Source organism: Camelus ferus, chromosome X (assembly GCF_009834535.1).
Source record: "Camelus ferus isolate YT-003-E chromosome X, BCGSAC_Cfer_1.0, whole genome shotgun sequence".
Taxonomy (NCBI): domain Eukaryota; kingdom Metazoa; phylum Chordata; class Mammalia; order Artiodactyla; family Camelidae; genus Camelus; species Camelus ferus.
Window position 1 is genome coordinate 48,674,353 of NC_045732.1, and position 25,215 is coordinate 48,699,567.

Genomic DNA, 25,215 nt, shown 5'->3' on the forward strand with positions numbered 1-25,215 from the left:
TATAAAAGGGGAGGTAATAATGAGAAGGGGGAGGCAAAAAATACTTTGGTAGTTTCTGAAGACTAGTAGTGATAGAAGAAAAATTGTTGCTTTCTTTCTTCAGACCCTACTCTTTGAGCTAGGGGAGGTATGAGGCCAGGGTTGGGTGGAGGAGGATGTATGGAATATTTTCCTATCTTCTGTCAAGCTGTTCAGATTGCTTTAAGCACCAAATTTGAGCCACAACCAGCCCCACTTGGGTGGGGCATGAGGCATCATTTGCAGGATCCTTTAATGTCTGGGAGACCAAAGCTTAGATTCTCTTGAAGGAGAGCCTTACTCATCCTTTTTTGGCTGTCTTTAAGGCTAGAAATTTATTAATATCAGTAACAAAAGATCTCTCATGACCCCTTCACTTTCAATTCTAGGTTCAATCCTCTTCCAATATTGAAAGATTCATCTTAACTAGACGTGCTTCAATCTCATAGTGATTTGAAGGTCACTGCATTTGTTTTCTAGTTGATCTGTAACAGGATTTTCTGCATCTGCTTTGAGTTGACCTAAAATGTGGTTCATGCATTGAGGGGATTTTTTTTAAAAATGCAAGTTTCAAATCCTGTTCTTGATAGGAAGGCTGAGATATTTTTCACAATTCTCACTTGAATAGATTTTCTCCCCTTTGGAACCATGTAGTTGCAAACAATAAAAATGGCGAGTTCTTCCCTTTGAATCCAAGGTGACCACGTGCATTAAAATAGCCTTAAGATTATGGGCAAACTGTGGCTCCTCCAAGGCTTTCTAGCCTATTCTTTAGGAAAATGCTCATGTCTTCCAACCCCCAAACCCAATAGGAATTCATTTATAATAAGAATGAGTAAGTCACCAAAAGTTGGTCAAACCCACTTCAACCTTAGTTATAATGTCTAGCATTCATTTGCTTTCTGTGTAACACTGTTGTGCTTACATGCATTTTCTAATTTAAAACCCAGTACACCTCTTTGAGTTAGGTACTATCATCATTCCCATTTTATTGATGAGGAGGAGGCAAACTTCTCATGACCACAGGTAGAATAGTAACCTGACAATAGACACAAAGTAATATGTGGGCATGGCTTGGCCTGGAAGAAAACAAACATAACTAGGAGGCAGAGATTTAATGACCTCATCATTCAGTAACTGGCAACGGCAGGTAATATGATTCCCAAGCTTGCTCTCACAATTACTAGAATCCATGCCTTTGAATACTCCATGAGACCTTATTTCCCCACAAGCATAATGACATGAAGTCTGCTGGAGGTTAGGTATGATTATGGAGAGGCATTCCCCACTATGAGCTACTCATAATTCAAGCTTTTCCTGATAAGAATGTACCACTTCTTATAAAAGAGTTTATGTAGAATATATAGTGAGAAAAGCACTGGTCTTGAATTCATATGACCTTTGATCTGGATTCACCTCAGCTATGTTCGCATTATGACATTGAGCAAGTCATATTTTCTGGACTTCAGGTGCCTCATCTTTATTGTGTGCATTTATATACACAACTCTAATTGTCCTATTGAGAATTGCATGACTAAAATCCTTCTGCAACAAAATAAAATCCAATGGAATTTAATTGGAGGGAGTAAAATCACCACACCATGCAGAGAATACCTGCACAATAATAAAAGAGCAATTTCTTAACCTCCAGCGCTATTTTCAAATGTTCCCTGGAAGTGGAAGGGCACAGTAGCTCACTGCCATATATGGGTCCCACATCTCTTCCACTATTCTCATAATGCAATTGGCCTTCCTGGGATATTTTCAAAATCACTTTTAAAAATTCTGAAAGGGGAAGGGGTTTATTCTAGGTCTGGGTGACATATCTAATTTCTTGTAGGTTGTAAGAGTGAAGACCACAACCCATCCTTCCTTTAACATTCTTTTTTCACCTATTTTTCTTCCAGAAAAAGTTTTTTCATCCTACCTACAAATTCTGCTTCTTCACCAAGTCCCTCAAAGAGACAGGTTTTACCTAAGTAGTTAGCTATCTGCAAGTCTGCTCAAATCCAACTTTCCCCCCACCCTACTTTACTTTCCTCTATTCCTTTGATCTTTCTTTATGCAGTCAAGTGATGTGGAATTTCACTCCAGCACTCTAAAGAGTAGTGATTTTGATCCAGAGTACATATGGAAAAGAACCCTTCAAAAAATCAGCTTTATTAAGCCAAAGGAAGCAATATAGCTGAGAGGTTAAATATGAGGCCTATTCGTATGGTTGCCCAGCCACCGTATTACTGTCATGGTACTCCATTATTTGGTATATTTTCTAAAAACTGTCTCAAGGTCCTTTAATTGGTTTTCCTGGCCCCTTTCATCTTTTTTAGAATTTGCACTTACAACTAGCTTTTCCTGGCCACTCATTCACAGTGAACAAAATGGCTGGGTTATTTTAGACCCAACTTAAATTATACAACTTTTAAATTGAAATGGTAGAAGCTTTCTCAAGTCTTCTAGTCCCAGTAATGTTACCTTTTCCGAAGAAACAGAAGGAAGACAAACTTTTCATGACCAAGGATAGAATAGTAACCAGATAAGAGACACAAGTTAATGTGTGGCTGTGGCTTGGCCTGGAAGAAAACAAACATAGCTAGGAGCACAGTGATCACTCTATCCTTGTCCCATAGAAAATACAAAAGTTGAAAACTAACATCAAATACTTTTTTTCTAAATATTCCTGCTGCCCCTTTAAAACTGCCATGTCTGAACTTCCCTCACTAATTGAGACACAGTGAATTTCCTTTCCATTAGGATTACAACAGAATGTGAACTCTAAAAACCAAAGGTACCACAAAGCCAAAAGTGCAAATATGGCAAGAAGACTGGTCAAGTTAGCCCCTGAAGGAACAGAGCTGCCAAAGGAGTCAGAGCCACAGAAGACATCCAAGAATAACTTCAGGAAGAACTCTTTCCTAACCCATTTCCCTTACCGACTCTCCCCTCCACACCCCACTACCCTGACCCTCACTTCCCTGTCCCACACGCCTGGCCTTGCAGGGAAATGGATGTAAGCAACAAAGGCTACCTAGGCCCATTGCCTTTCAGAAGCAACACACCAGGATATGGGTCAGTTTTACCAACTCACACCCTACTCATTTATAATCACAAAATATGACATATGGCAAGAGTTCTTCAGGCATCAGTATAAAAAGCACAGGTACTGAATAGTCACTTGGCCCATAACAGCTTAAGGCTTCCTTCCAAAGACATTACTTGCTAGTTTAATTGCCAACAAAGGAGTAGAAACTCTTGTCTATAAACACTGCATTGAGTCATATGCCTCTTTAGTCACCAATCTAATATTTAACCATTCAGAATTCTAGGAACACCAAAGATCCTTTCACCTACTCAAGGATGGGACCTGTTACCTTCTTTAATTATAGTGATTACCTTCCTAAATACATTCTAATTCCCACAACCTTAAAAATATTTTTATGCCTTGTTCCTATCCCACCCCTGTTCTTCAATAGTTTTTTGCTTCTCACATTTTTTACTGGGTTTATATTTCTCAGTATCCCTGACCAAAGCAACTGAAACTGGAAAAAATGAGACCTTAAATCATTAACCTAAGTTGAGTGGTGTTGGTGGTATAGTGGTGAGCATAGGTGCCCTCCTAAGTTGGGTGATTAAGATACTAAAAAATAAAAATCTGAGGCAACTAGTATGGTTAAGAAAGGATAGTGAGGTAGAACTTGTTACATCAAAATACAGAGTTTTCAAAACAGTACTTTATTTGACATTAAACAACAAACTCCCCAACTTGTCTCAGTTGTGACATATAGACGCTTTTAGATTGCTTTTTGGTGGTCACCCATGCTGAACAAGATTTTTCAATCTTCAAAACACCCAAGGCTCAGAGATTGTGCGTTTCATATCAGTTTACAATTCCAAGTGTGTCTTCCATTCATCGGAGCATTTTGGCATAGAGTCCCTTTGAAGCAGAAGAGTAGAGATGAAGCCATTCTCTTTAAAAGAATATATTGTTCACCACTTCATTTATGCCACAAAAATCAGATGATAGCATGTTTTCTTATTCTTATTTATCAGTAGTGATAGTCTTGGGATGCCAGAAACTGTGAAAGGAAGGCTTTTAATTACTTTCTCCTTTCCATTTTCCAATAATGCACCCCCACCCCGACCTGAAGAGAGGGGAGTTACTGAATCGAGCTGATACCATGTATCAAATGCTAAATATTAATGTCAGATGTACCTGATGCCTAAATAAAAATGTACAAAGCAAAAACTAGAAACATCACTCTCAAATCCTCTTCAACTTTGCTCCCTCCAGCAACTATCCTTTAGCATTCATCTATTTCCTTATCCAATTACAGATGTCATTGTTGGAAGCCATGTAAACTAAAGTTTAGATGCTTTGAGTACGTATGAATTACAGTGAACAATAATGTCCTCTTCCTTTGCAGTGAATTTTGACATTAGCTTTAAGACCACCTTATGATTTATTAATTATCACATTGATTTAATACATTCCATAATTATCTAACCCAAGGCTTACCATTCAGCCAAAAATTGTTTCTCAAAAACTTATAGAAATGAGTGGAGACAAACAGCTTTGTCCTCATAACAGCAATGACCAGTTATTGGAATTGCATTAAACTAAAAACAGCAATCCCAAAGTTAGACCTGGAGGTAGTAATGCTTTTAAGACCAATCCAGTACAAAGGCAGGCTGCCCTTAGAACCAGGTTTGACCTTTTCTTTCACTCTTCCTCCTATCCCACCCTCTGTGAGTGATTTAAAAATAGAAAAGGCCAAAGCCCATTTGGACCTAGATTTAGATTTTTTTGTCTTTTTTTTTCCTCCAATTTTTGCCAATTAATTCCAGTTTTTATTATTCTTAAAACTTAAGCAAGGTAGAATTGTTAAGCCATTTTTCATTCACTGACATAAGTCCTTTCTTAAGCAGGTTTTTGATGGTGAGGAGATGCTCTCTAAGTTGTAAGTTGAGAAACTGTTGCAAAAAAGAAATCATGTCTCCATCTCCAAACTTGCTATGTACTATCTGAAGATTGTTTTTTAAAGAGATTTATATAGGCAGTTTATATTTGTCAGAACATAAAAGGTAAAGAATTGAAAACAGACAAAACTGGTGTGTTTCAAAATCAATTGCAGCTTCAGTACAAGTGGTTCCCCAAGGCTGGCACCAGTGAGGCTGGGATTTGGAAATCAGTTGTTTCTCATCCCTCCGTCTGCCCACCAATGGTCACAGCCATTTTTCATGAGGGATAGGTTAGGAAAAATGAAGTGCTTATTATAAGACGGGTTCCTGCAACTTAAGGAGCAAGCTCATTAGAAAACCCTGCTTATGGTAGTGGCCAGAGTGGGAGAAGAAATATAGTGTAGGAATTAAACCACACAATATTATTAAGGAACTAAGCTATGTCTCTAACCAGAAAACAGGCCAAAAGGCAAATTTTAAAAGTTCTCTGGAAAGACATTCATTTTTTCATGTCTCTGGGGCCAACTGAGAACCTAGTTCAGGAGCTTATACACAACAGGCACTCAAATATACTTGTAGAATGAATGAATAAATGAAAAAATGAATGAACAGTAATCTCTCCTCTTATATTAACTTGCTAGTTTCCAAGTCAAGTGAGTGTCTTCCAATCAAAATCCTTGTTTTTTGTCTACGAATTAACGCAATGTCTTAAAATACACACTTCTATTTATAATGAAGAGTTTCACTCTATTTCTTGTTTTTTTTTTTAAATTACATTTCTAAGATAGACTAAGTGCATTTGTACCAGATCTATTTCATTTAGCATCACCTTCTTCAACATTTATATGAATGAATACATAAAAAGCTTTCTTATTTCTACTCTATCAAACATGCCAAAGAGGTGATCAATTTAATCATTTCATCTCAGAGTCTCAGTATCACAGCTGCTCAATGAAGTTTTTACAACTAATGAAAGAACTGTGGTCTCTTACTAAATTTGTTATTGCGTTTCCTCCATAAGCTAGTGAGATTAAAGTATATTTTGACCTAGGTCTTTTAAATCTTTTCATTCTCCTCAGCACTTAAGAACAGTACTTCATTAAAGTGAATGATTTTTTTTTTTTTTTGTAAAATATGGAACATCTAGGAAGATTTTTGTTGTTGTTGTTAAGTGGCTTCCTGACTTTATGCCAGGCCAATGAGCAAATACTTTTAAAACTAGTTGTTTCATCTTAATTTTCTTCATAAACCATTTAATTATAATAAAAGCAGAATGTTAAATTAAAGAATTAAGGACAAAGGCTGAGTCCTTTTATCAGCCTTCTGGCTTCAATTTTGATAATGAGCAAGTGACAGTGGGACTTTCTAAAGCTAGGAAAAATGTCACTTTATATTGGAAGAACTGAATCTTTTTTTTCCTATTTTTTCAATCTCCAAGGTAAGTCAACAGGTTTTCTGGACCAGACCTAACAACTAATTCATCCAGAGAACAGGCACTCAAATATTTACTCAAAAACCAATGATGATTTTGGACCTTCAGCTATGATCTGTGATCTATGTCCTTTAGACCAGGCCCATTTCTCTGTCTGAGCATACTCAGGACCGAGAATGTTGTATTCCACATAAAGGATGCTCTGTTTATCAAATTAATATAAAAGTAAACCTGAGCTACTTATTTTTACTCCTTTAATGTCTCTAAGCCAGGCCAGGGTGGATCTCATTCACCTCCATCTTTAGCATTCAGCATTTAAGAGACTGATGGAGAACCACAACACCTTGCTTTAAAAAAAAAAAATCCCATTTCTTTGGTCAGGCCAGGGAGTAAGCAGCCTTCTGGTCTGGATTTTATCTTCCCACTTAGCTCAGCATTCAGCATGCTGCCTTGCACAATTCCACTTTCTCCATGTTTTCATCATCAAATAAGCTTGGCAGTGGTTAAGTAACTTTTAGTCTGGATTCCCACACCTATTACCTCATTTCCTCCTGTAAGCATCTCATAAGGATAAAGTCATTTTTATAGCCTAGGGTATGCACAGTTCTGGGCCTCTAAGAAACTAATCAGTAATCATTCATTAGGCCAACAGTTAATTCCTTATGTCTGTATAGAACAGTAGGTTTTGTAAATTCAGACACAGATCTCTGTTGCAGGTTCAATAATAATGACAATGAATTTTTGCATCCCCATTTGCTATCTCTGGGGATAAGAGAGAGTAAGTAATCAAAGTTCATTTGGCAGCTATGGCTTATATATGTATGCCAGTTTAAGACTTAAATTGATTTTATATATTACTTTTTGCTACCCAGAACACAATAAAGATGGATTATCTTCATATTCCTGATGCCTATCAAGGAAATTGGCACATAATAGATAATTATTAACCAGTCTTCCATTCATTGGACATTTAATCCTTTACATGTCATATTCAAAGTGTTCAATAGTTAACAATTTTTCTTCAAATTTTTTCCGATATTTTTCATAGTATAATTAACTGTGATACAATTTTGTAAGCCTAGTACTAGGCACACCAAATAAGAAAATCAATAGGTACATTTATATGGTGTTTTAAAATTCACATAATGCTAACATATGTATTGCCTTATTCTCAGCTATAGGCATAATAAAATGATAAATCTGTGTATCTCTTTAGTGCCTATAACAGTGAGTTCACATAGTAGGCAACTAATATTAATAATTCATTCATTTAACAGGTATTTAAACCTCCAGTTTGTATAACTATTTATACTGCCTTTCTCATAGTGGGTCAAACACACAGTGAGAATTTTGTAGAGACAATGCCTATCTCACATAAGTTTTATTCACATAGAAAACATCTAATGTCTTAAATTTATATAGCACTTTGCAGTTTAAAAAGCTCAATCTCATTCATTATATTTTCCTTGGGAAAATTCATTACTTGGGAAATACATTCATTGCTTGGGGAAATATACTGGTAATAATTTAATCTGACATCACCAGTAAATTTTTGATTGATTAAAATAAGCAATATCTAATTCCTTACATCTGAATAGTATAAGACATAAACCTCCCTCATTACTAGGGAGCATTATCCTGGATTTCACAGTACCTGAAAAACAATAGCTGGCACATATAAGGCAATTAATATTTATTCATTCATTCAGAAACATATAGCCCATTGGTATACAGTGCTTTAGTTTACAAAGCACTTTAATATGTACTTCCTATCTGAATTTTTAAATTCTGTAATGAGAACTTTTTTTCCTTTGACATCTGCAGTGCCTAGCATGGTATCTGGCACATTATATGTGATCACATTAGCTTAATCCCTTGTGTTTGCTGTATATTTTATAGTTTAAAAGTAGTTTTTATGTTTTCTTTTCTGCTACATGAAATACTCTATTTTTACTCAAAATCACCATAGCCACAGAAACATTATGGCCACAAACACATGAATTATTTGTTTATCAAACACTTAATTCCTAATATCTTTATAGCATTACATGCTTTTGACAAAGCACTTTATTCATGCTTCTTTTATGCTTTTGCATCCACAGTGCCTAGCAGAGTAGAATGCATATACTATATAATCAATATTCATTCATCAACTCTGAAACTTGTAAGTCATTAAGTGCTTTATACTTTACAAAGCACATTCATGTATTTTTCTTCAGTTCACCTGGACAGGGTCATAAATAATCACTGAATCTTTAATGCCTAATACAGGGACGAGCATACAGAAGGAAATTAATATTGTTCAGCACACAGTCCCTGGCAATTACATTATGGCATTACTATGGTCCATAGACCAAATTCACTTGGTTCATGAGCTAAGAATAGCTTTTCTTTTTTGAAGCATTGTTAAAAGAGGCAACAGAGACCATATGACCTGCAAAGCCTAAAATATTTACCATCTGACCCTTTACAGAAAGGGTGTGACACTGATTGACATAGTGGTTTACAACTGACAGTGAATTTTTAAATATTAGCTGCACATGGATGCCAATACACTATTAATGAGAATGCCTTGCTTTTTTGTTTTATAGTACTTTCATATATATTCTCAATCATTTAAATTATCTTACCTCATGATAAGGGAAAAGAAATCAAGGAAAGGATTAAACCTACTGAATAATCCCAAGTTTTCTCACCTTTAAGCCTAGCGGTGAGTATTAAACCCAGGGGCAGGACTGGTGCAGTTTATCAAATTATTAGGCCACTACTATGAGCAGGGAGTTCAGACTATGTCCTCAGAGCTCACTCTGTCCCAGGCCTAATCATCTTTTTTCATAACCATCACTAGGAATCCCAAACCTCAGGAATCCTGCTCACCCAAGCTCAAAGAAGTAAGGTGGTGCTGGCTGGTGCTTCTCAGCAGGATGGCACATCTGCTTATTTCTTGTCTAATTCTTCTCATTGGCCTGGAGCATCTCTTCACATTTTCTCTAGATAGCCTGGCACTTCCTCCCCGCCCCAACAGCCTGATGCTTTCCTCTTCTCATCAGCCTAGAGCTTCTGAGGAAAATGGAGGATTGAAATACAATGTAACCAACCTATGTGTGTCTCTTTCAAGTGGAGTGGAGGTGAAGAGAAATGAAAATTTAAAAAACACCAAAAACTAAATAAATGGCAGAAAACTGTAATAAAACTGGCTTAAGACTGGCCAGGCATAATATTGCAGATCTAAAGATACGTTTTTGGAAATAGACATCTCAAAGAAAGTGGGTTTAAATGGAGATATGAGAACAAGAAAGGGAGAACTAAAAAATATCCAAGAGTAGAGTAGAACTGGGGTTTAAGGTTCTCATCTTGGAATTTCCTTTGGTCTTGGGGCTTCTATCCTTCCTGGATGCTGGGTCATGGGCCTCCAGCTTCCCACCTACTTTAGTCTTGAGATATGTATCTCTCTCAGGCCTTCTGTCCATACAGACAGGCTTGAGTCCTGGATCCTTATGTGAGCCTGGGGCCTTCCATCTGTTGGGTCATAGGTCTGCAAGCTAAGGCTTTTTAATCCCGTCCTGGGTCTTTGGCCTTCTGTCTCACTCGAGATTTGAGTCTTCCTTACAACTCCAGTCGAAACCCTTGGGCTTTCTTTTGGTCTTGGATCATCTCACGAGGCAGTGTGGCATGAAGAACAGCTCTGCAATGCTTATTTTGATGGCTGACACTCTGCACCTATTGGGAAGGGGTCAGGAAGCCCCCTTTTTTACAAACACACACACAAGAGCACAGACACAAATGCACAAAAATTATGCAAGGAGAGAGGACTGAATGAAATCAAAGACGGGGAGACACAGACTCAAGAAGAGGTTGAAACACTCAGAGGTGAGTAGAAAGGGAAAAGCAGAGAAGAAACAAGAGAACAAAGAGGTTAATGCTGAAATGGAAAATCACAAAGAGCAAAGAGACACTGGGGCACACAGAGCAGGAAAAAAAAGAGAGAAAATGGCCCAAGAGAGGCAGTAAGAATATGTAGAAAAGAGAAAGGTGAGATAAGGAGTAGAAACAGCCAAAGGGTGGCCAGTATTAGAAAAGGTGAAATGTGAAACCAACAAGAAGGGGAGGGAGTGACGAACAATTACAGTTCACAGAGAGAAAAAGAAGAGAAAAAAGCATAACAAGAAATAAGAAAAAGGCACATGGCACATGACTCAAGAGACACAAAGGGAAGAACAAAAGAAGAGCCAGATCCAGGAAAGCAAGGAGAATCAGTAACAAAATGAAAACTAGAAGTAGAGAGAGACATCTAAGACAAGACACATGCCACTTAAGAACAAAAAGGAAAATAAGAAAAAGATACACAGAGAAGCAACCAGCAAGAGAATGATGGAAATGGGTAAGACACACTTTAGTTAGACAAGAAAGACCAAAGACATTTAAGCAAGAAATAGACAAGCAGAGAAATACACACTTATGAGTTTAAAAGATAGGCAAAGGCAGACATTCAGTGGAAGAGGGTGAGAAATAAAAGAGACACAACACAATGAGGAGCACAATAGGCATGAGAAGCAGCACAAAGAGAAGACAACAAAAGAAAACAAAAAAGTACATTAATAATTATAATAATTTATTAGTAGTACCAACACTATTTATATGACTACTAGTAGTAATAATAATAGCAACAATAGGCACCACCAACACACACACTCTTCTACTTACAAACTTTTAACTTAGGAATTTCTTACATAGAACTCGAACACACCAACTCTGTGCCACCAGATGTTATTAGTGGGCACTTATATTGTGTCACATGAACCTATGAAGCTTCTTAGGTTACCTTTAACCTAGCATGTGCCAGGTACTGTACTAAGCTCTGTACATACATGATTTCATTTAATCTTCACAGACAAGTCTAGTCAGAGACTGCTCACCTGGTGAGTAGCAGAGGATTTAAACACAGAATGTGTGCCTCTTAACATTCTGCTACAACTGTTTCCTAGGATTTTCAGAAGAGCCAAACAAGGTGCCACAGAAGAGTGAATATTATAATAAAGGACACTTAGAGAGCACCGAGTCAATCCCCTCATTATGTATCTTCACTATTCCCCATCCCTTTAGAAAACTAACTTGATTTTCACACCCTTCACAATTATAATGGCAGCTTCCAGGATTGGGTTATCTTTCTTCTTTTTTTAAATGTGTATTTTTAATTGAAGTATAGTCAATTGTATACTTTGCTGTAATGTTGTGTTAGTTTCTGGTGCACAGCATAGTGATTCAGTTATACTATATATTTATCCTTTATCATGTTCTTTTTCATTGTAGGCTCTTACCAGCAACGTTTTAACACTAAAACTTAACTGTAGATACTCTCACAAGAGGAAGTAAGAAAGGGCCACCCTTTCAGCAAAAACCAAAAAACTTTTTTTGGTTTAAGTTTCTATATGTTTAGGCCTCTAAGGGTGGCCAAAGATCTATGCAGTGAAGATAAGGAACAGACAAGGTGGGAATTACTTTGTGATAAATTGGTATGCAGACTGTATTATTTTTGAGTTGCTTCAGGGCACCCAGTTGATAATATAGGTTACTGGTCATCCTCCCATCTCACATTCTGCTCCCCTTCCACATTAGGTCACCATACACCATCCCACACAAACTTTCAACAAACAGCTATGAGCTCTAAAGTGATCCTCACAGGATTACACCACCACCAACTTACTTCATTCCGCTATTCTAAAATGCTAGAGTGCCAGGCATGTTGATCTCCTTTGGTGTGTTCAAATTTCTTGCTCTCTGCACTGCTTCTGGGAAGGATACTGACTTGGCAGATATGAAGGGAACAATCAGGAGCTACAAAAAACAAGAATGAAACCGTGTAAACATAAAGTATTAACTGGGTACTGTGATAGAGTTATGGGAAGAGTCAAATTAAAGAGCTATCTCTACAGAGCTTAGAAAAGTATAAAGTTGAAACTTTTAGGTCCTTAGAGATAAAACTAATACAACTGCCCCATTCAAAAGAATAGGAAACTATGGCATAAATAGGAAAATGTCTTGCCTAATAACACTTGGTGAGCCACTGGAAATACCACCATTAATCACAGCCTTATTCCTTTAGCTGGATACTAATCTGTACAAAGCCGGTACAATCAGGACTTACTACACTGAATGGTTAACTCTATCTCCCAAAGTGCATCCCCTTAATAAGCCTCTCTCATCACTGACCTAGAGTACGCAGGGTGCTGTTTCTTCAGATTGAGCCTGATGATAACTCTGTGCCATCTCTACTCAGGTTCCCATTCGTAGTTGGAAGGCTTCTGTCAATTAGCAAGCACAGCATAAAAAAATACAGCTCTGTTTTATCTTCTCAAACAGGTTGTTTTTTGTTTTGTCCCACAGCTATCCCAAGGCATCTTGAAGTATGTAAATAATTGGTGAAGTTCTCCAACAGGGCCTCAAGGGAGATGTTGAGGATCAGAGGGTCCAGAATGACGACCTGTCCGTGATCAATGTCACAGATGTGGCAGTTGTTGTCGGTGTTCTCCTAAAAGAAAGAAAATTTTAGCTGTAAGCCTCTATCACATACTACAGTCCCACCCTAAACATTCTAACTCACGCAGCCTGCTCTTCACATCATTGTTTTCACCTATCATCTTAACACCAGTTGCTTTCCAGGTTAATTAGGAAGCAGTTTTTACCAAAGCAGACATTGTTGAAAATAATAAGAACAATCTAAATGGAAAACTAAGTGCAATATATACTGAAAAACAAGATCAAAATTAAAGACTATTATGCTTTTACGGACAGCCTACCCACCTCTGATGTGTGGTGTTTGTCTTGATGCTTCAATCTTCCTATCTGGGCCCAGATAAGAATCTTGGTAGAGCCTCCTGGCCTAGGGTTGTTGCCCAGTGGTAGTGAGCTTTTCCCCTGGAGGATCCTCATGCCCCATCTCCACCTAGGGAATCGTCAAAGGGAATGGGTCACTAACACTGTAAAGCAACAAGCCTATTCTTCTGAGGAAGATCTGGAGAAGAGATAAAAGAAAAATAAATTACTGAAATGCAGTATATTGTGAAAGTCTGTCTCAATGAGCAACTAGTGATTAAATTAAACTATGTCTCTCCTTTTTTGGGGGATGGATTGAGGAGTGGAGATTTAGAAACGTACAGAGCTCTGAATTCTAGCTACCAGCTTAGCAACATGCAGATCATTCTATTCATTCCAGCTCCATTCCTTGGACTTCCCTTCATCCCCAAGAGCAGACTGGAGCTGAATAATTACTAAAGTTCCCATACTGTGTTTCTTCTCCAGTCTCCACTGATGAATAATCCTCTATAGAGTGTGAATTTTTAATATCCTGGTGTTCTCATAAAATATAGTGGGGGTCAAGATATTAAAGGGTTGAAAATAATAAAAGGAGAAGCTAAAGCTTTCTCAACCAAGAGAGCCATCAAGCCACTTTTGAAAAGCTCCAATGTGGTCTGACCATATAAGTTCTGTAAAAATTCTTCACATTGCCTCAGGCTTCTTTTTCTTATAAACCACTGTTTTAAAAATTGAGCAATCTACCTCAACCAAAGTGCCTCTCTCTCACCTAGTTTTGCAGCATTCCCCTCTTTTAATTTGTATATAAAGTAGTAAGATGCTGGAGCATTGCCAAGTTAAACAGAATTGTTTTTTACTCAAACTACATGGTATATTTCTTGAACAGCTTACATAAACAGGGTGCCACCAGAGAGCCAGAATATTCAGAAAAATCACGAATGGTTTACAAGCATGTAAAACCCCAATTATTACAACAGCTAAGCAAATCAGTGCGAAAGGAAAAACAAGGTACAGAAGGCAAGGGATCCAGTAAATAGTTTACACAGGCCCTTGGGTCTCTATTATTCTACCCTTTGGCAATTTCATGGGGGAAAAAACCTTCAACTTCTTAAAACAAGGCAATAACAGTAACCATGGAATCAGTCCGGCCAAAACAGGGCTGTGACACAGATCTTTGGTACTACTCATTAAGAAATCTTCTGCACTTACTACCAATCTGCCCGAGGAAGGTGGAAATAATTTCAAGGCCCACTAATCTGAAGGCATAAGTTCGCACGCTCTCTCTCCTTAGTAGCTATGAGATGTAAAAGGAAATAATTTGTTGATTTGAATCTCTCATTCTTCATTTATGAATGAGGATCAAGTATGCATACCCTTAACAGACCTCACTGGAGCCAAGCTCTGAGGAACAATTAAAATAGGTCAAATTCATTCTGGAAAGTTAAAGTGTATATCTATTTGCCCCCCACCAAAAACTCTGTAGGAACTGATGAAAACTAGCTCACATTCTGTTTTAAAAAGAAGAGCTATAGGAAGTTAAAGACCTTAAACCCCAAAACAGAATTCACACAACGAGCTCCCTAAACTACCTTTTTTCTCCAGGTAGTGTGCAAGCCATCCTCTTAAGATTGTTTGGAGCTTATCCAGATTCTCAAAAGGAAAGACCTGCTGAAAAGTGGAGCTTCTTAGAGCTGCTTGCAGTCCTCAGGTCTCACATGCTTGGAATGTCCTTGAGAAGAAAGACAGGGCTCAGTAACATACCAAAACTGTTGAGAAAACCTCAACAACAAGAAAAAAACTAAGAAGCGTTCACCTGAAGCATTAGATATAGATGTCTCCCATCTCTCCTCTCTAGCCTGTTGTCTCCCTAATAGCCTGTTGTCTCCCTAAGGTCCTGTAATGCTAAGCACTGGCAGTATCACAGAAGGACTAGGCAAGTATAGAAAAAGAACTAAATGAAAATATGGGTCAAACCGATAACCACCATAAGGGCTGACTAAATTTGTGGCCTAAAGATCATCTTCTTGCTGAAAATACTTCAAGAGGCAAGGTAGCAGAGCAATCAGTACTACTGGCTGGAAGTGCAATTGCCTTGAGCAGTTTTAATAATTGGCTAACTGCCCTTACTATAGACTGAAGCAAATCTAAGCCAGGTTTGTAATCTTGTAAGCACTTTGTAGGGTACGGTATGGTGTGGTAAGAGCCAGGTAGGGCTTCCAGAGTCCTGATCAAGAACTGCCATATTTTAAGGACCTTTATGGCAATATCAAACAAATTCTAGTACGTGAAAGATCACTTACTCCACTCTATTCTTTAGCTAAGATGTCCAGTAAAGCCAAACTCGTGTTCTATGATGTTCTCAATATGAGAACAAGCTTCAAAGTCTTTCGGCAACACCCTTCCCCATCCTTATTTAACCTAAGATTAGATACTTCATCCCTAAATACAGACTTCCAGCTGAACATGGCAGTTCATACATATTTATACATATTTACTCTGCTCCTTCCTGAAACCCCATTAATGATGGCAAATGGATACTTCATATGCAATCAAATTCACCCAGAGAATTTTTAAATTGATGAATCTAAGCGCAAATTCATTTATACACTGCCTAGTTAAGGTACCTAACAGGAAACAACTATTTCAGTCTCCTCTGATCTTCTGAGTCACTCTAAGCCATACTTACTGAGTATGGCTCTTCAGCATGAAAACCCCCTGGTTTGTTAAATTCAGCAGGTCAGCTCAGTTTCATACAACTACTTGAGATTCAATTTGATTTGGATTTTGAAGGACACCAGTATTAAGTGCTATGTGTCTGTAGCCAAAAACATGGGCGTGGGAAAATAAAGTTTTCTTCCAATCCAGTCTGTAACACTTGAAGCAGAGGACGACATTAGCTCTGTTTAGTCATACACATCGGTACTCTTTGCTGTCTAAGGGCTTATAAGGTTTGGGGAAACAGTTATTTCAGTTGAGATATCGGTTTCCTTCTCTTTAAGCTGGTAAAAAGTTTTGCAGGATGTTTTCACATATAAGAATATCTTAGCAGCCACCATAGATCAACTGTTAATTCTTTACTTCAAGTCACAAACTCCCATCCAGGTGTACATCTAATGATCAGGGCCCAGATACCCTGAAAAGGAATTATTAATGCTTAATCATAGCAGCCATGGGTCTTAAGATCTTTTGTAATTTAGAGAAATGGTTAGAGAAATGTGTAGATAAGTTATAGAAATATAGTACAAAAGCTCATGGGGGATATGGAAAAAGGTGCACAAAACCCAGGGCCAGAAAACTCCCTCCAATCCTAGATATTAAAATTCTATAATGAGAAAACTCAGAAAAGAAATCACAATAATGATTTAGAGAAATGGCAAAAAAAAATTTTAAGTGCTTCCTTTGACACTTTGAAAATAACAAAATATCATTTTCAGGGGTTGATTTATTCAGTTCTAGTCCCTGTCAGTTCATCAGCAGTCCCTAGACACTAAAATTGAGATGGATGGTAATTTGATCCAAGGGCAGAGCCAGGACCAAAGGCTAAGTGTTCTTATTTCCAGTTCAGAAATTTTAAAATAATTTTGCCAGCATCTCACTCCTTCTGCTCCCAAACCCATGAAAAAGAATAGTGATTCATTCACTCCATCTAAGAAAACCAGTGCTTCATTAAAATACATTTGCAAAAAACAAGGAATACTACAGGAGTGCTTGTAAACCCTCAGCTTACACAGCCCCAGAGCTGACTGATCAAAGTGCTCCCTAGGCACACCCTGCATTTTCCCTTTGCCATCACTTTGCTTAGTAAGAGCATTTTCCCCCCACTCTTCTTCCTCTTTGCCCCACAGAACTTCTCAAAAATTTTATCATCAAATTGCCCAGCACCATAATGATCTGTTCAATTCTACATCCTCCATAAGATAGCAAATTCCTTGACAGGAACCAAGTGTTTTATTATTTATTCCAGTGCCTGGTCCAATAAATATTTGTTGAACTAACACAAGGATTATCTCAGTTTTGAAGATGCTCACATTCCCAGAGCATTCTTTTTGCAATTGCTAGAGATTTTATTTCAAGCAATGAACTGAAATACAACTCCAAGATTCACCTTTGTATGCTGTCCAGTGCAGGCTTCAATCCACCTAAAACTGATCCATCCTTCCTCTTGAGTGGGGGTACAGAACCAGCTCAAAATTCATCCCTTTAAAACAAATTCCAATAGTTATAGTTGTACATTAATATTGAATAATAATTTGATTGGTAGCAATAAAAGATTTCATAAGCATAGACCAGTGTTTCTCAAATTGGGGTGATAAGAACCCTGGGGGTTTGTGGATATATTCTCATGGATTCCCCAAGTTCTACTATATAAGATACCATATATCTTTGACAAAGATAGCTTGAAATTGGAAAACATGTTTACATTTCAAATAACTTCCTTATGTCAGCATTCCTCAAAGCACATATTCCTTAGGATCTCAAAAAGTTTTGTTTCTTTAAAAGGTGTTGCATCCTGACAAATTACTTCAGTTTGAGAAACAATGGCATTGACCACGTTTCCAAGAAGGCTCAGGACCATTCATATATTACCCCCAGTCAGTCAGACAAATAATGTCTTCAGGCATTGTGGCGGGGTTGGGGTCGGGGGGGGGGTAACTGTGAGGAAATATGGATATGAATTAAAATGGTCAGTAAGAGAAGCCCAGCTCATTAATATGATTCTTCTTGCCCCTGCTAGGATACATGGTTATGCACCAAAAAAATGTTTCAAATTTGATACTAATATTGTTTCAGCTGGAACTTTGTGCTCTTTTTACAACTAGGAGGCTAAGCTTTTTAGCTTACCAAAATTATCTGTTGAAAAAGGTGAAGGAGAAGAGGTATATCAACTTCATCATAAAGTAGGCAAGGTCACAGTTTTCTTATAAAACATACTTCTCCTTTGCCTTCTTGCCCAATAGTTTCCACAAATATTTCAAACTAAAAAGGCATTGCTACTCTCTTCTGTACTTGGGAAGAGACAGGATAAAAGGGGTACAAAGATCTAATCTATCAGATTTATACCCCTAATCTTTGAAGCTTGAAAAGCTCAAGCTTAAGAGAATTAACAATCAACAATTTGCCAGTCTTGGCATATAGTCAAACACAATGGCTAAGCCTTATCTCTAATTGTTTTCCATGCCTCCATAGAGGTAAAAACCAAATGACATTAAAATAAACCAACTGTACTACACAGATGGCTGCAGTATTAATCATATCCTGGACCAAAGACAAAAACCCACTTCCTTTAAGTTTACCCTATCATCTTCAAACCCTAGTGAGCTACCTTTGTAAAATTTTATAATTCACACAGGACAGCACTTGATTATCATTTCCTAAAGTTATTTCAAGTATGCTTACATTAGCTTCTAAACAATACAATCATCTTGGGGATGAAATTATATAAAACTGTATCATTTCTAGCCTTCACTTCAGTGTAACCTAGCATAGGGCCAGGTACACAATATTAACTCTATAATTTTGTTGATAAACTCATATGGTGGTATATAAATTGCAGATGAGGTAGAAACAGGGAAGACTTATAGGACCCTTTGACTTTTCTATGGGTAGTATCTAAGAGAAAGAAAATAGAACAGGAAAAGATTACTTAATAGCTACAAAGTAGTACTTACAGTATTCTAAAGAGCCAGAGACTCTTCTTACAGCGGTCCAAGGAGCTAGTACTGCACCCTGAGCTGGGACGATCTTTTGACATCCTTCTCAGAGAAGAGTATCCTTTTTCAGTGATTACAAAGGACTGCTGTAGTGATAACTAGTTATTTGCTTCAGCAGTTCCGCATTAAATACTTCTCTGCCACCAAACACCCTGTACACTAGAGGCTGGGATATTATTCATTTTTACCAGACAACTATTCCACTGTTGAAATTTATATCCAAAAGAATGACTAGATCATGGCTTATTTTTCTTTTAATATAAAACGGGGAAACCGATCCCATCATTTCTAACTCTTCACTTTGGTGTGGTGCTTTAGGCTACTTTAAATTAGCAGAATTAAACAGGGTGAGTTTTATGTAATAGATTACTCAGTTAAGGTGATCTATGGTTTTCAAAAGCACCTCAGCTTATGTTCTGTCATTTTATCCTTTTATAGCAATCTTCTTGCAATAAAGGAGGGGCTGGTTGGTGCTCCAGTTGGAAGAAATTTAAGGATTAGGAAGTTTAGGTAGTTTTTCTGAAAGTGAATAGTGGTAAAGCCCAAACAAGGAATGGTTTGAAAATGGTTGTAGAGCCCAAAGATACAGATCTTAAGAATTCCATTCTAGAACTCCTTTGGTAATAATAAAATATCAAAGTCACAGTGGTCTATCCACAGACCCACCACCCTTAGTAAAATGAGAGACACTGGTCATCAGGTACATGGTATAAATGGGGTTTTAGACTTCAAAAATTCAATGACCAGTTTATTAATTCCACCTTGCAATCTCAATGTCTTTCTTAAAAAATAAATTAACAGCAACTTTTTAGTTGTATTCTGGCAATTGGCACTGTATAACAGCAATATACGAGAGGAGCAATTCTTAGCCAGGCAATCTGCTCTGGAAGGAAGAATGCAGAGACAGCGCTAACCTTCCTTCCTAGGGAGACAATTTTCAGTTGATACTTTATGTAATGAAAATCCAAAATAAAGGGTAGGAGTCCAGTTCCCTTGGATCTGACTTGCCTTGAATATTTTGCCTAGTGAAGCAGTAACAGAGAGGGGGGCAAGAATGGTTCTTGTCCCCAGAATGTGACAATAATTGAAACTGGGATCATCAACAAATGCAGGAAAAGGAGTGAAGGCCCAGCTACCTAGTTCAGGCCTACTTTTGATAGTCAATGCTGCACAAATACAACATCAAAGTGGTAGGGAGATCTTGGGCTGATGGGCTGAAAAATGGGACAATCAATATTGTGTTAATTAATAACACAGAAGGGGCTTTGGGTGGTCAGCACTTCTCAGAAGAAATGCAAAGAAGGAAGTGGAAGTGTCCATGTCTGATGGGTGGGACCAAGGAAAGTGCAACTGAGGCATGACAGTAATTCAAAGTGGGCAAAACAATGACATCTGGGATTGTTATCATTTTAAGTCCAAGACAAAAGAGGCTTGCCCAGTTAATATTTCCCAGCAACAACGCAAAAGGGGCAGGGCAGGGGTGGGCGGGTGGGGTGGCAGGGGCAAGGGAGCGCAATCTTATCTGGATACATGGACACCTGAAATTATGAGCATTAATAGTCCCTAGAAGGGTCCAAGGGCAGGCTACGGGTGTGGAGAGGGAAGATATGGGTAAGACCATTGGATACACTGGAGCCAATGCAAAAGGAGTGGGACTATGGGACACTGTTTGGTGGACAAATTCATTGCATACTGCAGTGTTTATACTTTATTCTGCCATGGGAAATTGGGGCTGGGAGTGCTTGTCTAACAAAGCCAGGGAGGAAAAAACCCATTGCTAATTGCCATTGTGCCCATTAACAGTCCCAGTAGAAGTTTTCTGTGGTCAGCAACCCCTGCAGTAATGCAAAGAGGGTGCAAGGGGATGGTATTTTACTCTAATAGAAGGGGGAATAGATAATTGCAAATATTCATATTAATAGTTAAAAAAAAAAAGGGCCTTAGTACCCTTGAAGTATACGAGGAGGGTACAGGAGTCCTATCTAATGGTCAGTACTTTTGATATGTTATTGATGCATATTAATTGTCCAAAAGCTGAGGTTGTAATAATTAGCTGAGAGGTATGACCATAGTCTACTGATGGAGAACAATTTCAATTATGTATATTAAAAGTCCACTAGAAGGGATTTTGGGGGGAAACAGTATCCTCTGCAGTAGTGCAAGGGAGGTACAAGAGTCCTGCAAGTAATAGGGTTGTGGAAAACTGCAATTCTGCATATAACTGCCCAAATATAAAGGTCTTAGCAGGGGGCACTATGTACTGGAAGGCATAGGAAGTATGTGTGGGCAGGGGTCCTTGTCTAGTGTACAAGAACCTGGACAAATGAAATTATGCACATTATCAGGCCAAGAAAAGGGGATTTAGGGGCCAACAACCCTGGTATACTGCAAATGGAGGGCAATAGGGTTAGATGAACTAAGTTGCAATTATGTATATTAATGTCCAAGGGACATGATGTGATCAATTAAAATCATGTACCCTGTACAAATGTAAGGATCTTGAAGTAGTAGGCACTCCTTGCTAAAAAGCAAAGAGAATGGGGAGAGGATGGTCCTCATCTAGTGTACAGGAACATGTACAAATGCAGCTATGCACAACAGCAAGCCATGAAAAGAGGCCTTAGTGATCAGTACCCCTGCTGTACTACAGAAGGGGTCTGAGAGGGTAGGATCTTTCTCATACAGGATGAGCCATGTGCAATCATACACATTAATGTGCAAGGTGCCGGGCTGTGGTCAATTACAGTTGTGCACCTTGACTATCCAAATGTAAGTCTTGTGGAGTGGGCTCTTCCTGCTGCAACAGAAAGGGAATGAGGAGAGGAGGTGGACTTGTATAGTGCACTGGAACCCAGACAAATACAATCACATATATTAATGGGATAAGAAATGGGACCTTAGGGGTCAGAATCCTTGTGGTACTTCAAAGGGAGTATGTAGGAGAAGGATCCTAATATAATTTGCATTACATATATTAACTGTTTGTGACTGAAGCCTTAAGTGGACAGTACTCCATGCAGTAAAGCAGAGTGTGAAAAGAGCCAGGGACACAAGTTAGCTCAAGGGGCAATGGACAATTGCAATTACACATATTCACAGCCCCAAGGCTTCAAGGTGGTCAGTAACCTGTTTTATGAATAGAATGGGGAGGGTCCTTACCTGGTGTATAAGTATGGGAATAAATAAGTATGTCCAAGAAAGTGAATCTTGACTGGTCACAAGCCCCTGCAGTAATGCAAATTGTGTAAGGAAATGGGATCCTAGTCTAACATAATGGAGCATAGATTACTGTAATTGTGCACATTTAAACTGTACAAGAGAAGCAGCCACAGTTGGTCAACACCCCTATGCAAAGGAGATGAGATGGGATCCTTGCCATAATTCTGCACATGAGCTGTCCAAAAGACTTTATGTAGTCAGTAATCCCTGCTATAATACTAAGAACTCAAGATATTAGCTTATCACAAGGGCACATGCACATTAAGAGTCCCAAGAGAAGGACAGAGCGTCACTAAAATCCCCTGATGTAAGATAAGAAGGGAGGGATGTTAATTTAAAGAGAGGGACAATGAACACTGGAATTTTGCATGTAAATACTCCCAGAAAAAGTAACTGAGGTAATTAATATATTTTCTTGTAAAACAAAGATAGTACAGGGACTTAAGCAAAAGACTCATTTGTGGTCAATTACTATAGTTCACCCTAGTATAAAGGTCTTGAATAAAGGGTATCCACAGCTGAATACAAGGGAAGTAAGTGGGGTCTTTATATACTGCAGAGGAATAGGGACAAATGTAGTTGTGCGTTAACAGTGCAAAAGAAGGGGCCTTGGCATTCAGGACCCTCTGCTGTAATGTTAACAGGGTACAAGAGGATGGGATGCACCACAACAGTCCCAAGTACCCTCTGTGGTAATGCAAAGGGAGTAAAAGGGATTGGAAACTAGACTAACGGAAGGGACCATAGCTGCAGGTAAAGCACCTTAAGACTCTCCAAAACCCTCCCATGTAATAGCAAGGGAGTAGGAGGGAATGGAATCCTAGACCAACAGAAGGGAACACAGGTGCAATTACCACTTTGACAATACCAAATGACCTCCCAGGTAATGTCAAGAGAGTCATGGGATCCTAAGCTAACAAAAGGAACCATATTTGCATTTAAGCAAATGCACAGTTCCAAGTACCCTCTGTAGTAATGCAAACAAAGCTGGAGGGCATGAAGCCCAGACAAAGAGAATGGACCACAGCTGCAATTAGATACTTTAACAGTCCCAAGTACCCTCTGCTGTAATGCAAAGGGAGTTGGAGGGCATGGGAAATGAAACTAACAGAAGGGGCCACAGCTGCACGTAAGAACTTCACAATCCCAAATACACTCCCAGGTTATGTGAAGGGAGTTAGAGGGCATGGGATCCTAGATTAACAAAGGGGACCACAGCTGCATGTAAACACCTTTCTGTCCCAAATACCAATAATACAAAAGCGTAGAAAGGGATGAGATCCTAGAATTACAGAAGGACCACAGTTAAAAATGAACACGATAACAGTCCCAAATACACTCCCAGGTAAAGGGAGTTGGAGTACTTGGGAAAGTAGGGACTATAGGTGCCATTAACAACTTTAAAAGTCTCTAATACCTCTGCAGTCATGCAAAGGGAGACAGTCAGGAATGGGATCCTAGGTGAACATAAGGGACTGTACTTGCATTTAATAAGCACATTAACGGTCCCGTGTGGTCTCTGTGGAAATGCAAATCAAGTAGGGAGGGATGGGATCATAGACTAACAGAAAGGAGAGTAGTTCAATTAAGCCAATTAACAAGTCCCAAGCAACCTCCACAATAATACAAAGGGAGTTAGGTGGGAATGGGATCCTAGGTTTAAAAAGGGACCATACCTTCGTTTAAGCAAATTAACAGTCCATTGTACATTGTGGTAATGCAAACCGGGTAGGAGGGAATGGGAATCTAGAGCAACAGAAGGGACAGTAGCTTCAGTTAAGCCCATTAACAGTCCCAAGTATCCTCTGCAGTCACGAAAAGGTTGTTAGGTGGGAATGGCATCCTATGTAACATAAGGGACTGTTGCATCACTTAAGCACATTTATAGACCCTTGTACCCTTTGTGGTAATGCAAATCCAGCAGGAAGGGATGGGAATCAAGACTAACAGAAGGGACTGTAGCTGAAAAAAAGTCTATTAACAGTTCCAATTACAAAGGAAGTTAGGTGGAAAGAGATTTCGAGGTTAATAAGGCACTGGACCTAATTTAAACACATTCACAGTACCTTGTAGCCTCTTTCGTAATGCAAAAGGAGCTAGGTGGGAATAGGATCCTATGTTAAAAAGGAACTCTACCAACATTTAAGCACTTTTACAGTCCCTTATATCCTCTGTGGTAATGTAAACTGTGTAGGAGGGGATGAAAGGCTAGACTAAGAAAAGGGACTGCAGCTGCATTTAAGCACATCAACAGTCCCTTGTAGCATCTGTGGTAATGCAAATCAAGTAGGAGGGGATGGGCTTCTAGACTAACAGAAGGACTGTAGCTGCAATAAAGCCCATTAACAGTACCGGGTACCCTCTGCACTCATGAAGATGGAGTTAGGTGGGAATGAAATGCCAGCTAACATAAGGGACTGAAGTGCCATTTAAGCATGCAAACAGTCCCTTTGTACCTTCTGTGGTAATGCAAAGGGAGTTAGGTGGGGACAGGCTCCTAAATTAACAGAAGTGACCATAACTACGTTTAAGCACATCAACAGTGCCAAGTACCCTCTGTGGTAATGCAAATCACGTAGGAAGCAAAGGGAATCTAGACTAACCGAAGGGACTGTAGCTGATATAAAGCCCATTGACAGTCCCAAGTACCCTCTGCAATCATGCAAAGGGAGTTAGGTGGCAATGGAGTCCTAGGTTTACATAAGGGACTGCAGCTGTATTTAAGTACACAACAGTCCCTTGTAGCCTCCATGGTAATGTAAAGTGAATTAGGTGGGGATGGGATCTTAGACAAACAGAAGGGACTGTCATTTCATTTAAGCACATTAACAGTCCCCTGTAACGTAACTTGTGTCGTAACACAAATAGAGTAGGGGGATGGACTCTTAAACTAAAGAAGGGACAGCAGAGCAATTAAGCCCATAAAAGGTCCCAACTACCTTCTGCAGTCACGCAAGGGGAGTTAGGTGGGAATGGGATCCTAGGTGAAAAAAAAAAAAAAAAGGGAACTGTGCCTGCATTTAAGAATAGTAACAGTCCCTTGTATGCTTTGTGGTGATGTAAAGA

The 25,215-nt window shown here is 38.7% G+C and overlaps 1 long non-coding RNA gene across 3 annotated transcripts; it reads right to left on the reverse strand.

Moving 5' to 3' along the window:
* Nucleotides 1-3,724: 3,724 nt before the first annotated feature.
* Nucleotides 3,725-25,208, reverse strand: LOC106730945. 3 transcript variants are annotated; one of them, XR_004318269.1, is made up of 8 exons: nucleotides 18,889-25,208; nucleotides 17,325-17,417; nucleotides 14,809-14,948; nucleotides 13,208-13,418; nucleotides 12,617-12,935; nucleotides 12,111-12,241; nucleotides 9,284-10,861; nucleotides 3,725-4,091 (listed from the first exon to the last, which is right to left on the reverse strand). It is a non-coding gene; the product is annotated as an uncharacterized LOC106730945 (long non-coding RNA). The 3 variants fall into 3 exon arrangements; XR_001367396.2 differs by having other exon boundaries at nucleotides 3,727-10,861; nucleotides 13,208-13,349; XR_001367395.2 differs by having other exon boundaries at nucleotides 3,727-10,861.
* Nucleotides 25,209-25,215: the final 7 nt, after the last annotated feature.